Source organism: Bacillus rossius, chromosome 1 (genome assembly GCF_032445375.1).
Source record: "Bacillus rossius redtenbacheri isolate Brsri chromosome 1, Brsri_v3, whole genome shotgun sequence".
Lineage (NCBI taxonomy): Eukaryota > Metazoa > Arthropoda > Insecta > Phasmatodea > Bacillidae > Bacillus > Bacillus rossius.
Window position 1 is genome coordinate 51,705,162 of NC_086330.1, and position 14,002 is coordinate 51,719,163.

Sequence of the window (14,002 nt, forward strand, 5' to 3'; positions counted from 1 at the left end):
GCTAGTTCCATCCAATAATAAACTTTGATAGTGTGATAAGATTTAAAACGCATGTGTGGTTATCTGTAAAATTTAATTTAATGGAGAAACCAGACTCTATGTTTCGTCAAATTTTTCCCCACGAAATCTGTTGCCAAATATAGTTGGAGGACGAAAAGTTGGTGGTGTGCCAGTTTACTTGGTAACTGACAATGATCAGTTGCTTTCAATATAATCTGAACACATTTATTTACAAGAGATTAATTTCATTTATGAGAAGATGAGATGTGGAAAATGCTCATAATTCGGAGTCTGTTGAAATGGACGTAACCCAGCTAAAGTTAAAGTCACAGCCCCGCTGCCGAGTATACTTGCCAGATGGAAGATACGGCGCATCTCCGGGTGCCTGTCGTGTGGGCAAGGCTGGCTTCACAATTAAAAAAAACACAAGCAAGTGCATATCAGGCCATGCGCACGACTGCGCACACGACTCTGTTCACAATTGAAATCTTACTGTTAATTTCAGACAGTGAAATTTTGAGATGTATCCGACATATGTTGGCAGTGTTGGTAAGTGACTGCATTAACTACCAAACGATTATCCCGTGACATCTGACCAGAAATTCGTGAGCACAGTTTTTCAACATATAAATAAATAAGAGTTATATAAAAAAATTTAGTTAATCATACTTTTATTTATTATTTACATTAATTACTAGTAACCTTTTTTTATAAATAATCGCAATAATTAATTTTAAAGCAGGAATTACATACACCTGAGCATTGTAATATCTCGACAATTTCTTGCCACAATATGATTGATAAATATAAACAACAGTTCTCTAGTCTCGCCAAAATGGCTTCCTACCTTACTCTCATTGGTTGTTGCGACATGCGTCCGCAGCAGAAATAAAATACATATATTAATTTCCCTTCTATGCGCTCGACCTGTGCCCCACGCACACGACCGTCCCATGCGCTATTGTGAACCAGCAGGTTCGAAAACATGGCGGTCAAACCTTGGGCGCACGACCTACCGTTACCGTTATTTTTCCAATCGTGCACGCGGTTGGCAGTGACGCCCGTCAGCTTCACGGGCTGCGAGCACGCAGGTTCGCCCCAGGAACACTGTCCGCGACGAAGTTGGGGGTCGTCCATTAATCACGTGATGTTTTTCAAGCAAATTTTAACTCCCCCCCCCCCCTTCCCCCTAGTGATTTGTGGTGAGGTTTAAGACTTACACCCCCCCCCCCTCCCCCAATAAATCACGTGTATTTTTTTGGTACAAAATATTTTTAAAATTTTTCATAATATTATCTTTAAATATAGGTATAATCTAATTTAATTCTGGAAAATTAAGCACAGTGATAAAAATGTCCAGGCACACATTAAGGTTGCAGGTTTATTCTCACTGGCATATAAATAATAAAGGAAAGGCTTATATGTGATTTACGCATGTATTCGGCGTCAAAATCACAGTCTTACTGGCGACTGGCAAGCCGAGCCGGGTGGTTAATGTTGCGGCGGGCGGGGATATTGTTGCCTGGCTACGGCGAGTCAAGGTCACGCGTCGCTTTTCGGTTTAGTAGAAATCGGGCGAAAAAATAAATACACGTGATATCTCTCTACACCCCCCTTCCCCCTTGTGATATTTCGTGATTTTTCCCAACCCCCCCCCCCCCCTTTTTCGAGCCTCACGTGATTAATAGATGATCCTTTGGGGTGTCACAAGCGGTCACACGTTCCTGGGTGACTGTTGCTGGTCTACACACTTAGTGATCGCCAGGGGTTAGCTGTCTGAAGAACTTACCCTGCAAAGCGTCATTCCTCCCGCCAGTCGGAGCCGAATATCTGTATCACGGCCCTTGTCGTAGTACAACTACGAGTCATCTTGTCGGCTACGATCTGAACTTGGCGGCAAAATGGGCGCATCCCAGTTCCTGGCCTGTTGGATTCTTACTTTGTCATAACTTCATTAAAGCTCAATTCCGTGGCTGGAAACATCATAAAGTCAACAATATTTATGTACTTAATACATAATAATATGGTACAACTATGTATGCATTATTGCCATTTGTGATCGGCACGGTACGATCGTCAATTGCTTACATTATAGATTCCCTTTGAAAATGAGACATGTTCTTTATGATTAAGAACCGAAAACCATCGTCTTGCTCTTAAAAGGTTTCAGGACATAAGAATTTTCATCGTTTTATTTTCAACACTTGGTTTCGTTTAGGCATAGTTTATAATTAAGTTGAATGTCTGAAGTTAATGCTGACTGGCTGCTACAAATATTTTTCCCTGTGAAGTCATTGGCGTTTTAAGTTCCATTCATTCCAAGGAGTGACAACTGCAATAATACTAATAAGCACTTGTTAAGGTCTTTGTAGATCTCTTGTGTTATCTGTGCTTTAACAAAGGACAATTTTCAAAATTAAAAAAAAAAAAATAGAGCGAGATTTTCAGTACTCGCCAGTGATGTGCAAACATCTAACATCGGTAATGAGCAAATTAATTTTTTCTCATGTTGCAAATAAACTTATAATAAGAAACTCAGACACCAGATTTAACGTAGAATTCTTGAAAATAACGCCGAGCGTGATAAATATACGAAAAGTATTCACGTTAAAATATATATAATGGCGAATTTGTAAATTTGTTTTTGCTTAAACGACTGAAATCAGTCTGTAAATAATACCTACATACAAAATTTAACCTTACCGAGCTGATTTAACATTATTATATAACATTATTATATTACAATGTTATTAAAAAGTTATATATATATATATATATATATATATATATATATATATATATATATATATATATATATATATATATATACCAGTGGCGAGATTTGAACCACGTCCCCTAAGGTAAACAAGCACGTTACGCTACTAAGCTATCTGGTGGACGTTTATTAAAACGTATTCCCAAACTCGGGATTACTTTTTAACATGAATATTGTTACGAACGTGAGCAAGGCCACGACACGTGCAGGTGCACAGCTGGCTGACATCACATGTGGCCACCGCAACATGAGACGCTCGGTAGATTACAAGTAGCGCCGCCTCCCCTCCCTTTGGCCCACCGCTCCTCGCGCAACGCTGATAGACACCTTACACCTCATAGCTGCGGAGTCCCGCGCACCACCTGGCAGCTGCCGACACGTGTTTCGAGAGATTTCTGCCGTCGGGTCGGCGCGAAATGACGCGACTGGCCCCAGCCGCGCTCGTGATTTCTGGAAAGCGCCTGGGCTGATATATAAGAAGAGGACGCCGGCCTCTGAGTCAGTCGGAGTTCTGTCGGGAGTTCTCCCGCGGCGGAGTTTCCGGGGCGATAGTGCCGCGGGTGCGGCAGAGTGGCGAAGTCCTTGGACGAAGGTTCCAGGGCTGGGAGTGAGTGAGTGGAGTCGGGAGTTTTCCCGCGGCGGAGTTTCCGGGCGATAGAGCTGCGAAGTCCCTGGACGAAGGTTCCAGGGCAGAGAGTCAAGTTCCGGGCGATAGTGTCGCGGGCGCGGCGAAGTCCCGAGCGAGGCGTCGAGCGGATCCTCGACGAAGGCAAGTGCGTTGCCGGCGGCGGAGTGCGGCGACAGAGTCCCGCGGCGGAGATCCACGAGGGGTGCTGCGGCGAGAGTTGCGCCAGAGGTGCGGCCCAGCGAGGTGTGTGTGGATTGTAAGAAACGAGTGACTGGAGAAGCAACATTATTTTTAAGTGAAATTGATTGTTTGCTATTTTAGAAGATTATTTGTAAGTGACATAAGTATTGGCCATCAATAAAACTGTGTAGTGTGTAGTAAAATCTATTAATTGGGCTATCCTTTACGAACCCGGTAAATCGTAACAATATTTTAGTTTACCAAATATATTCCAAGGTAATTTAACTATAATAAAGTTTCATTTGGCACACCACAACGTATGGCATGTAGCCTATCTAATGTTTACGAAAGTGACTACATGCGGTTTTATGTTGCTAAACGTGAGTCCACCATCTTTGTCACATTTCCGTTAATCGACTTCCGTTCCATTTTTACGAAATTGCTTCTACCAAATGCCGCATACCGAGAGCTACGCTATATACACATAAAAAAAAAGGGGAGAGTCAAGGTATAGATATTGTTGAACAAATATGGCATCTTTCCGTTCAGATCTCTTCCCATTGACAGCTACTGTGAAATGTCAGATATATAACAGAGAAAGGACGTGCTGAACAAAGTGAAGTAGGCCTCACTGTGGAGAGTTTCCCGTGGTGATTGGTGGTCTGTTATGCTCAATAAAGTTCTCTTCCGTGACAGGTTTTTTCCTTGGAATCGTGTTTTTGGTCGTTTCCAGACTACCGGCAGCTGTGACGCCACCACACTGACGAGACGAGCGCGTCAGGCTTGCGTAACGGCCGGATCGGCGGCGGCCGTGAGGAAGATGAGCCTCCTCATTCTCCGTCAACCGTGTCTCGGTGGGGGGAGGTGGTGGTAGTGGTGGGGGGGGGATGCTTGTTTGTGCTCCGCCGATAAAGCCTGCGTTCTTCCTGGCACCCGTGACGCGGGCTGCACCGTCTACCTCGCCAGGTTATCGAAGCCCGTTATCTGCCGCAGATAAGGGCGGGCGGCCCGTGCTGCAGTGTCCGTCCATCCGCGTACTCTGGGCCTCAGTGGCGGACCCAGCCTGCGGGAGACTGGAGAGTTGTGGGTGCTGTGGAATACCTCACAATTAAATACGGAGCCGAAATTTTTGAGGGGGGGGGGATTAATCCCCTTGAATAAGCTATTTTAACGCATTTCATAAGCCTTGGAAAGTCATGATCCAAACTGTGGGTTTATATTAATTTTAAAGTACTAATTTTTAAAAAAAAATAGGCAACTCATAGCTAAGGAAAATATTTACCAATACTAAATCTAAGAACTTTAACATCATAAAATTTAACCGACTTCGAAGGTCATTTTTGACCTGGATTAGATAATATTTTAAATCTCTTTATAGGTATCTCTGAGAGGGTCATGTAAAACGGAAGGAGAAGGTGCGGCCTCGCCCTGCAACTCCGTGGCAGGGGATTGCCGAGGTTAGATGTTACTCATCAATGGTTGGGGGGGGGGGGGGGAAGGAACGTAGAGCGACAGCCCCCGTCGCCCCTACCATAGAATCGCCACTGCAGTTGAAATGATAAAGTGCCTAATTTTGTTAAGTTATACGTATTAAGATACATGCGAACAGCTTCTCAGAAACATCAACACATCCGAGGACAATAATCTTCAGTTGCACCATCCTGCTCTTCGATCGGCAATCCAATGATGCAATGAATGATCTTTGGATCATTCCTCTAAACGTTGCGCCAACTGAATTTCATACATTTCCAATTCTACGACAAAAGAAATGTTAGGTGCATTTCTACTGTTGGGCTGGAACTGTATGAGTCGCTACAATCGATTGTGACACGCCAATGATTAATGCTGTTCACACAAGATAGGAGCACATGCGGCCGCTGCCTCAATATTAATAACTACTATGCAATATTGATAGGTTTCGACTAAAAAAATGCATCTATTTAATATGTAAAGCAATTATCGTGAAATAAAAAGCCCGAGTAAAGCATTAAATAAATTAACAAGCATTTCAAACACTTAAATATTGGGTACTTCACGCGAGAAGTGTTGTAACACCAGAATTCGTAGCCTTTTCCGAGACCTATACTATGAATGATCTAAAAAAAATTGTAAACAACGATATTATGATTAACGTCTGATTAGTTCAAAGTCCGTGGAATTGTTCATACCAAATTTCCCAATGATCTTCGTCAGCGCCCAAAAACTGAATGGTGCAACAGAAAAATGTGGTCGAACCACTATCAAAAACCATTTTTTCTGACGGTACATCAAGCTTGAACTCTACTGGAGCAAATGGTCGTAATCTCGTCACCAGCGCGGTCCCTACTTCCAGGCGAGGTAAACAACAAGGAAAACAAGTGGGCGCCATTGGAGTTCACTGCCTCCGAGCGGCGGAGGCGGGCGTGTCGGCAGGCTGTGCCAGCTCTTGATTCTCGCTAGACGCAACTGCTGAAATAGCTCTGACCAGGCGGTGCGCGCGTGCCCAGGGCCGCAACTATGGGGGGGGGGGGGGCAAGCGGGGCATACGCCCCGGGCGCAAAGCTGTAGGGGCGCCGAAATAACTTGCATTGTAATTCCTACTACAACTGGTAACTGGTAAAAAGTTTTTGCGTGGAAGTTACAGTAGCACAGAAACTGTTACATGTAGGTATGGAAAATGCTTAAATAGCACAATTTTTCCGTGGGAGGGCCCCCGGACATCCGCTTTATTGGTGTGGTATGTGCAAAAAAAGAGGGGGGGGGGGGGCATGAATCCATTCATGCCCCGGTTGCCAGAGACTCTAGTTGCAGCCCTGCGCGTGCCTCTCGTGGCGGCCAGGAGCTCCCTCTCTTGTAGCGTGCCGCTGGTGCACGTCCTAGGAATTCCGGTGTACACATCTACGTAGCTCTTTTTCACACGAGTATATAACTACTTATACATAGCCAAGCGAAAAAAAAAAAAGTTTTCAAAAGTTCGAGAAAGGAAAAAAAATGTAGGTATCAATCACTTCGTAACAATATTTTTTTTTTGTTGCGAAACCTAAAAGATTTATTAATACCCTAAAGGAAACTATTTGTCATATTTTCTATCGCTTCAACTGCGCGAACGTAAGACCGTAACACAATATCCCCGTCCAATAACTTGATATGCCGTCGTGGTGGTTATCGTGCTTGCGAACGAGGGTTAGGGAGGTTGGGGCAATTATGGAAGAGATTGCGACGGGCGATGTCGGGATGGACAAGAGGTTACGAGATGAATATAGATATACATAAAATAGAAATATCATTTGAAAAAAAGGAGTGTGCGCGCAAGGGGGATGCGGCCATGTTCATCCTCCCATCCGAAATCCTGAAATATATATATATATATATAATTTCCACCAACAAGAGAAAATTACTTCAAAGCAAAACAGCAGGTAAAGAGGTTTAAACAACCCCCCCCCCCCTCCCCCACCACCCTTTTTTTTTACACAGCATTTCGCCACGAAATGAAACTCTGCGTGTAACTTCAAGTGTTGAGCATGTATAGTAAATGAAAGGCGCTTGAGACGTGAGGCGCGCTGTCCAGCTGCCTCGGTGGCTGTGGTCGTTGGGGCGTCGTCCCTCAGGCTCACGAGCAGGGCACCGGGTCCCTTGGCGGTCCGCCGTGACCACTCGCGTCTCTCCGCCGAAAAGGGAGGTGACGAAAAAAAAAAAAAAATGTATAAAAACCAAAATTGGAAAAAAAATACAAAAATAAAAAAAATTAGTTTCAGCATACTACATTCACGTATATTTTCGAGCAATGTGCGCCCACGCCTCGGCTGTGAGCTGTGCGTGCCGTAAAAAACTTATTACTAATCCAGTGTCTAGCTTGTAAGTTTGTCGTTTGTCTACTTACAACCCCCCCCCCCCCCCCCGGATGGTACACTCATCCATACCATCTTCTGTAACCTGTACACTCCTACACGCTATTAGCGCATGCCCTTGCATCCCGCATGTATGTGCCCGGGGGTTTTTTTCCCCTTTTTGTGTCTACGCATGAAAACACTTTATGAACAATAAACGATGGTTACGGTATGAATTTATTCAAAATAATGAAAATTAAAAAAAAAATTGGCGAAATCACGCAAGCCAAACAAATAACAAACTAGCCTCCTCGTGATCGTGCGTTCCCAACAGCTCGGCGTGTATGAGTCGCCGGGAAGAAAGCGCCCGCGACTCGCGATAAAGCAACGCCGGCCGTGCCTTTGTCCGTTACCCAGGTGATCGCTCGCGCTTGGAAAGGAAAGACCTCTTCTTCCCCCTTCCCCCCCTCCAACCGAACAACAGCCCAGGAGGAGCCGCGGTGGAATGCAGATCGGCCGGAGCGAAGGTCGACTCGAACCGCGGTCCGCCGCGTGGGCTCCTCTCCTCTGGAGCCTCGGTTACACTGGGCGAGTTTACCGGCCAACCACTTGCAAATTGCGTACGTTACCGTGAACAAAACTAGCTCAGCGACTGAAACCACCCACTCTCTACAAAAAATAGATTTAAGTCAATATATATATATATTAGTTAGCAACAAAACGCAAAATAATTTCAAGGGGTGCTCATGATATCTGATATATTCAAAATATTACGTTCAATAATAAATCGTAAAGGCTAATTTACATTTTGATCCTAACATAAGTCGCGTGGTATACTTACAGTTAGGAACTAATAGGTGGTGTGTGTGTGTGTGTGTGTGTGTGTATATATATATATATATATATATATATATATATATATATATATATAGCCTTCGTCGTACAACTTTATTTTTATTTATCAATGATATAGGCAATTAAAATAAATAATTTTACGACAAAGGTAACAAATAACAATCCAAAACTGTATGCCGCACGATTGCATGCTCTATATCCATGCTAGGACTAAATTATAATTTCACCAAGTTTCTAAATAAAACCAAAACAAAAACTTATCAATAGATTTAAAAAAAAAAACATGTTATACACAATGAACAATAGTTATGTACGTAACGAATGGTCACGAGCTGCCGGGCTTCGGCCTATTGCATTTCGGCCCAGTGAATTTCGGCCTAGTAAATTTCGGCCTAGTGAATTTCGGCCTAGTGAATTTCAGCCTAGTGCATTTCGGCCGAGTGCATTTCAGCCTAATGCAATTCTGCCCAGTGAATTTCGGCCTAGTATATTTCGACCTATTGCATTTCGGCCTAGTGAATTTCGACCTACTAAATTTCGGCCCAATGAATTTCGGCATAGTAAATTTCGGCCTATTGCATTTCGGCCTAGTGCATTTCGGCCTAGTGCATTTCGACCTATTGCATTTCGACCTAGTGCATTTCAGCCTAATGCATTTCGACCTAGTGCATTTCGGTCCAGTGCCTCCCGGCTAGACGACTTCCCGCCTGGCGCCGTCCGGCGGGCATCTGACGCCGTCTTGCGGTCGGCGCAGGGCGAGGCGCGGCGCGATGACCCCCGGGCCCCGAGGCACAGACGAGCAGACACACGGCACCGTCAACTACAGCGTCAGCCCGGTTGCCCGTGGTTTGCTCGGTCCCACAAGCCATCTTCAATTTTTCTCGTCATTATTACTAAACAGCTATTTTGAAATTTTTAGCATGATGATTCCCGTGCATTTGTTGTTCTGTCACTAACATTTTCAACATATTGCCACGATTGAGCCTCTTGTTCGAAAATCACCAACCCCAACGTAAGATTGTGTATCGGGCGGGAACAGAGTCATTTCGATTGATATTGAATCTCCGGCGGAATGCGCGCGGCACCGCGGTCACCGTCTCGCCACTCCTAACAACACAATCACATGTAAATATGCGCTGTTCTAACGACCACGGCTCCATGATGGCAACTAAAAAAGGTGGTAACTAACCGCGCGCCCCTCCATTTTCTAATAGCTGAGTACTACCCAATCAAAAAACACTTGGACCTATGCCTCACCCAGTATTACACTAGGTGAATATCTGTTGCAAATATTTTTGGCACAACAACATACGCAAGAGAGGCATCGAACTAAAATTTTAGAAATAACGAAAAAAAATTATAAATAAATCAACATTGTGTGTGAGACAGCGCCTTAGGAGTGTATTGTGTTCGTGATTAGTACGAAGCTTGCTGGTGCATCTAGCTCGGTATCGCCTCTAAACGCAATACTGTGGACTGGTTCGCAGTATTTACGTTGTGTATTGGACAAATATGATATTTTTGTGAGAACCATAAGATTTAATGGCGTAGTAATTAAAATGAAGGTGTATTGCATGTCCTTAGAGTGCTTTCAATAATCTTCACAGGGAAGTTTCATACCTAAATATTGTTACGATCGCGCTTGGCTGCAGTGCTTGGCGTCGCCGCGCTCGTTCGGCCTGTCTGCGCCCCCTTCCACCCGCATCCTCTCCCTGGTATCTCGTGTCATACTATCACGCGACATCCTGACTGTCGCGGCGCGCACCTGCCTCAGATCGAGTTACTTAAGGGAGGCCGCACTGTGGAATGGAGGGACTCAGACATGTTTATCGGTGTGTTTTGTGGGAACCCGATGCTTGTTGAGTTTATCGGCGTTCTTTGAGCAGCCGCCGCGTCCTTCGAGGACTCACGACGCGTTTCTGGGCATTTCGACGACGAAGGTCGCGCGATATCTCGGAGACATGCCCGATTGTTCTGGACGGGAACCCAAGGGTTATATAAGGAGGTTGGGCCGACCTTCGAGTGGAGTTCAGTAAGGAGTTCAGTGGGGAGTTCTCCCGCGGCGGAGTTTCCGGGCGATAGTGCCGCGGGTGCGGCAGAGTGGCGAAGTCCTTGGACGAAGGTTCCAGGGCAGAGTCTGAGTGAGTGAGTGGAGTCGGGAGTTCTCCCGCACCGTAGTTTCCGGGCGATAGTGCCGCAGGTGCGGCAGAGTGGCGAAGTCCTTGGACGAAGGTTCCAGGGCAGGGAGTGAGTGAGTTCAGTGGAGTCGGGAGTTTCCGGGCGATAGAGTTGCGGGCGCGGCGGAGTCCCGAGTGAAGTTGCGAGCGAGTCGTCGTGTGGGATCTCGGCGAAGGGTGTGACGGCGGCGGCGGAGTGCGGCGACGGAGTCCCGCGGCGGAGACCCACGAGGGGTGCTGCGGCGAGAGTAGCGCCGGAAGTGCGGTCCAGCGAGGTGTGTGGAACGAGTGACTGGGGAATAGACATTTCTTTAAGTGTAGTTAATTATCTGCCAATTTAGAAGATTATTTGTAAGTGACAAGTAGTGGTAATAAATAAAACTGTGTGAGTGAAATAAAATCTATTAATTGGGCTATCCTTTACGAACCCGCAGGGAAATCGTAACAATATTATTATTTTAAAAAATCGTGTTTCAACTATTTTCACTTTCCTAAAATATACAATTTAAAACAAAATACGAAAACATCATACCCCAGCATATCCTTAAATTATTTTTATGAACAGACATCACTCGGGTATATTCTGCTGTTTTCAAATCACGCGGTTTTTTTTAAAGCTCTGCACACCGTATGTAAACCTAGGTAGGCGGGACCCTTAAAAAACTAAATATGCAGGATGCGGAAGTTTTCAAAAGGAGCGCTTCAGACGTCACTCGTTTCCATCTTGCACTGCTGCTCAGCGGTAGTATAGGTACGTAAACTGTATTTTTCAGAGAGAGAAGAATGGCTTAAATGTGTGTTTCAGAATGATACTTAAAACATTCAGTACCGATTCTTGAAAGCACTCATGGCACTTGCATTACAACTTTTTTTTCTTCTTTTCTCTGCCATCTATTGTTATGGGTCACCACTCAAATCCCGTAGTTGTCCTACGCACGACGAGAAGACTGCGCGCCAGTTCAGAGGAGACACTGCGGTAGTAGTCCAGTCAATTACGTTTTTCCCGTAACACAATTACGGAATCTTTTTTTCTCAGCGGCGAAAAATGCCTGCTGCATCCTACAGCCAAAACGACCCCTCCCACCTGTCTAGCTCATTGGCGCTATAATATCGATGAATTGCGCTTAAAAGAGGTTGTTTTGAATCGATTGTGACAAAAGCATATTTTTGAAAACATTAACAAATTATATTCACAGCGTATTCTGTAAACTATACTGAATATATAGCTGAATATGAAATCTGTACGTAGTGAAAGTCGAGCCCGGGATTGGGTTATCACTTCGAGTAGGTTCTCAATTTGGAAAAGAAAGAAGGTATTAATCAAATGTTAGAACATGGTTACAAAAGACAGATAAGTTTAACAGTGAGTTATCGATGTATGAAGAAATACCTGATGTCACCTGCGCAGTTATATACTTTAGTTGTCTCTGTTTGGTTGTTGGTGGACCGGGCAATGTTTATTGGGCACTGGAAGGTCCTGGTGAAGGGTCAGGGGCTGTGGAAGGTCCAGGCTGAACAGTTTGTTGTTGCTGTTCTTCAAATGTCGTCAATGTTGGAGTAAGACCCTTCACATTGCTGACACAGACTCGTGCAGAAGAGTCCTCCTGCTCACCTACACTCACACCGACTGACACCGACCGTGACATGTCTTGCATTTGCAAGATATAAGATGAAAAAGTCTCTCAGGAGCCGGGAGTTTCAGTATTCTTAGGTAATTGATGTGAATGGCAGCTGAGCCGACATCGTTGTTCTTTTAAAAATGTTTCAGTGGTACAGTTTAATTTAGTTTATTACTCTACTAACATTAATTGAGCATTATCGCTCAGTGCTTACTGTTGCCGGGCAGATACTGCGCAGGTTGCCCGCCCCTGATAACTGGCCACGCCCTAGGCCTGGGTCTAGTCGGCCAGTCCGCGACTGTTAAGGAGGGCGAATTTAATGTTCTTTCACGGAGTATAAGGGTATTTGTTCATAACATGTACATTTTTCGTGTTGTAAGGGTTGGAGTGGGCATTTTTGACGTTTTTGCAGTAGGACAAAAAAATTGCTGTTTTTCAGCGCGTTCTAGAGTTGAAACCACTCGTCAGAAAACGATAGTTGACTTTGGTTTTTTTTTAGGAAATTTTGTCTACATTAATTTTGTATAAATTGGCCATCTTCTAAAAACCGCAAAGTTTTAGAGATATAAGCGTAAAACTGAAGGGGAAAAAAGTGCCAAAATGTTGAGGTTTATTTTGCATTTTTTGCTGTGAAGCTGACCACCTACAAGGCAACAAACTTGGAATTCGGATTCAGCACCCCCACATATAGAACTGTTGAGAAAAAACCCTTCAGCAATTTTGTTACGAAAACGATAGTTTTGAACACCTATTGACTGCATTATAGAAGCATCAGAAAGCGTCACACTTATCATCCCGCCTCACTAACACAAATACGCCCCTGACTAGTCGAGGCTCTTTAACTGCTTCCACGTCATCGAGAAATTCACTGAGCACAAACTGAAAATGCGAGAAAATGCGCAGTTATTCCTTGAAACACCAGTCTTTACTAGATGTAAGAGAGCGGACAAGGGCGAGGTCGTAAAGAGAAGCCCGTGTGTTTCGCCGCAAGGAAAGCCAACATTCCTTCTACACTTCCCCGGTCGTCGACGCGAGAGGTTCCGTTATCTTCGACGCGAAGCTGTTTCACGCGACACAACTCCACGCCCAACTACCGCGCAACCTCTAAGCCAGGGGCAGGTTCAGACCCGGGCAAGGCCGGGTCCCCACCAGCTAATTTACTACACCGACGCACCTGTAAAGTAAAATTCCATTTTCATTACGTTACGTAAACAAAATTTGTTCTAATTGCAATAACGTTATTAAACTTTATAGCTTTTTTTTTTTACTTTTAAGATATAAATAAATTAGCTAAACCAACATCGTAGTTTAAGTTTCTGGTTGGTTTGAAAATTTTGATTTAAAGAGTTTATTTTTAAAAAAAATTCCGGAAGCCCCCCTTTTTTTTTCTATAAACCCGAAAAATCCACTTTTCAAAATATTAGGGCCTCGCAAAAGTAAATGGACTCAGGGCCCTGCAAAGTCCTAGGATCGCCACTGACTAGACCTGCCTGACGTAGTAGTAAGTGATCCAGGACTGACGCATGAAGGACCTATTCACACTGACACCAATAATTGGAGAGTTAGGGCAACATTGAAAACGCCGCTAGCGCAGCTATGTTTGGTTTAAATACACTTAGTTTGTAGATAGGTTTGGGGGAAAGAATCGGTGAATGTTTGGCTTCCCCCGTGAGCCTATGCTCGCAGCCGACGGCGACAGTTCTGGCACGAGAGATGGGGATGTAACAGTCGGGGCGATAGCGAGGGGAGCGGCAGGAATGCGGTGTTAGCGTAGCGCCGGGCCGCAGTGAATTGCTCTCTCTCTCTCTCTCTCTCTCTCTGTCTCTCTATCTATCTATCTATCTATCTATCTATCTATCTTTATCTCTATCTATCTATCTCGCGACGAGAGCAGACAGCCTTCGGTCACATTGCCGTACAAGCCGCGTGGCCGCTCCAAAGACTAGACCAGCCGCAACCAC

General features: G+C 44.6%; 1 protein-coding gene across 5 annotated transcripts in view; it reads right to left on the minus strand.

The window, feature by feature from the left end:
* The window catches only part of LOC134535968 (dual specificity tyrosine-phosphorylation-regulated kinase 2), a 574,108-nt gene that overhangs the window by 25,627 nt on the left and 534,479 nt on the right, over positions 1-14,002 (minus strand). The gene's annotated exons all lie outside the window — the stretch shown is intronic.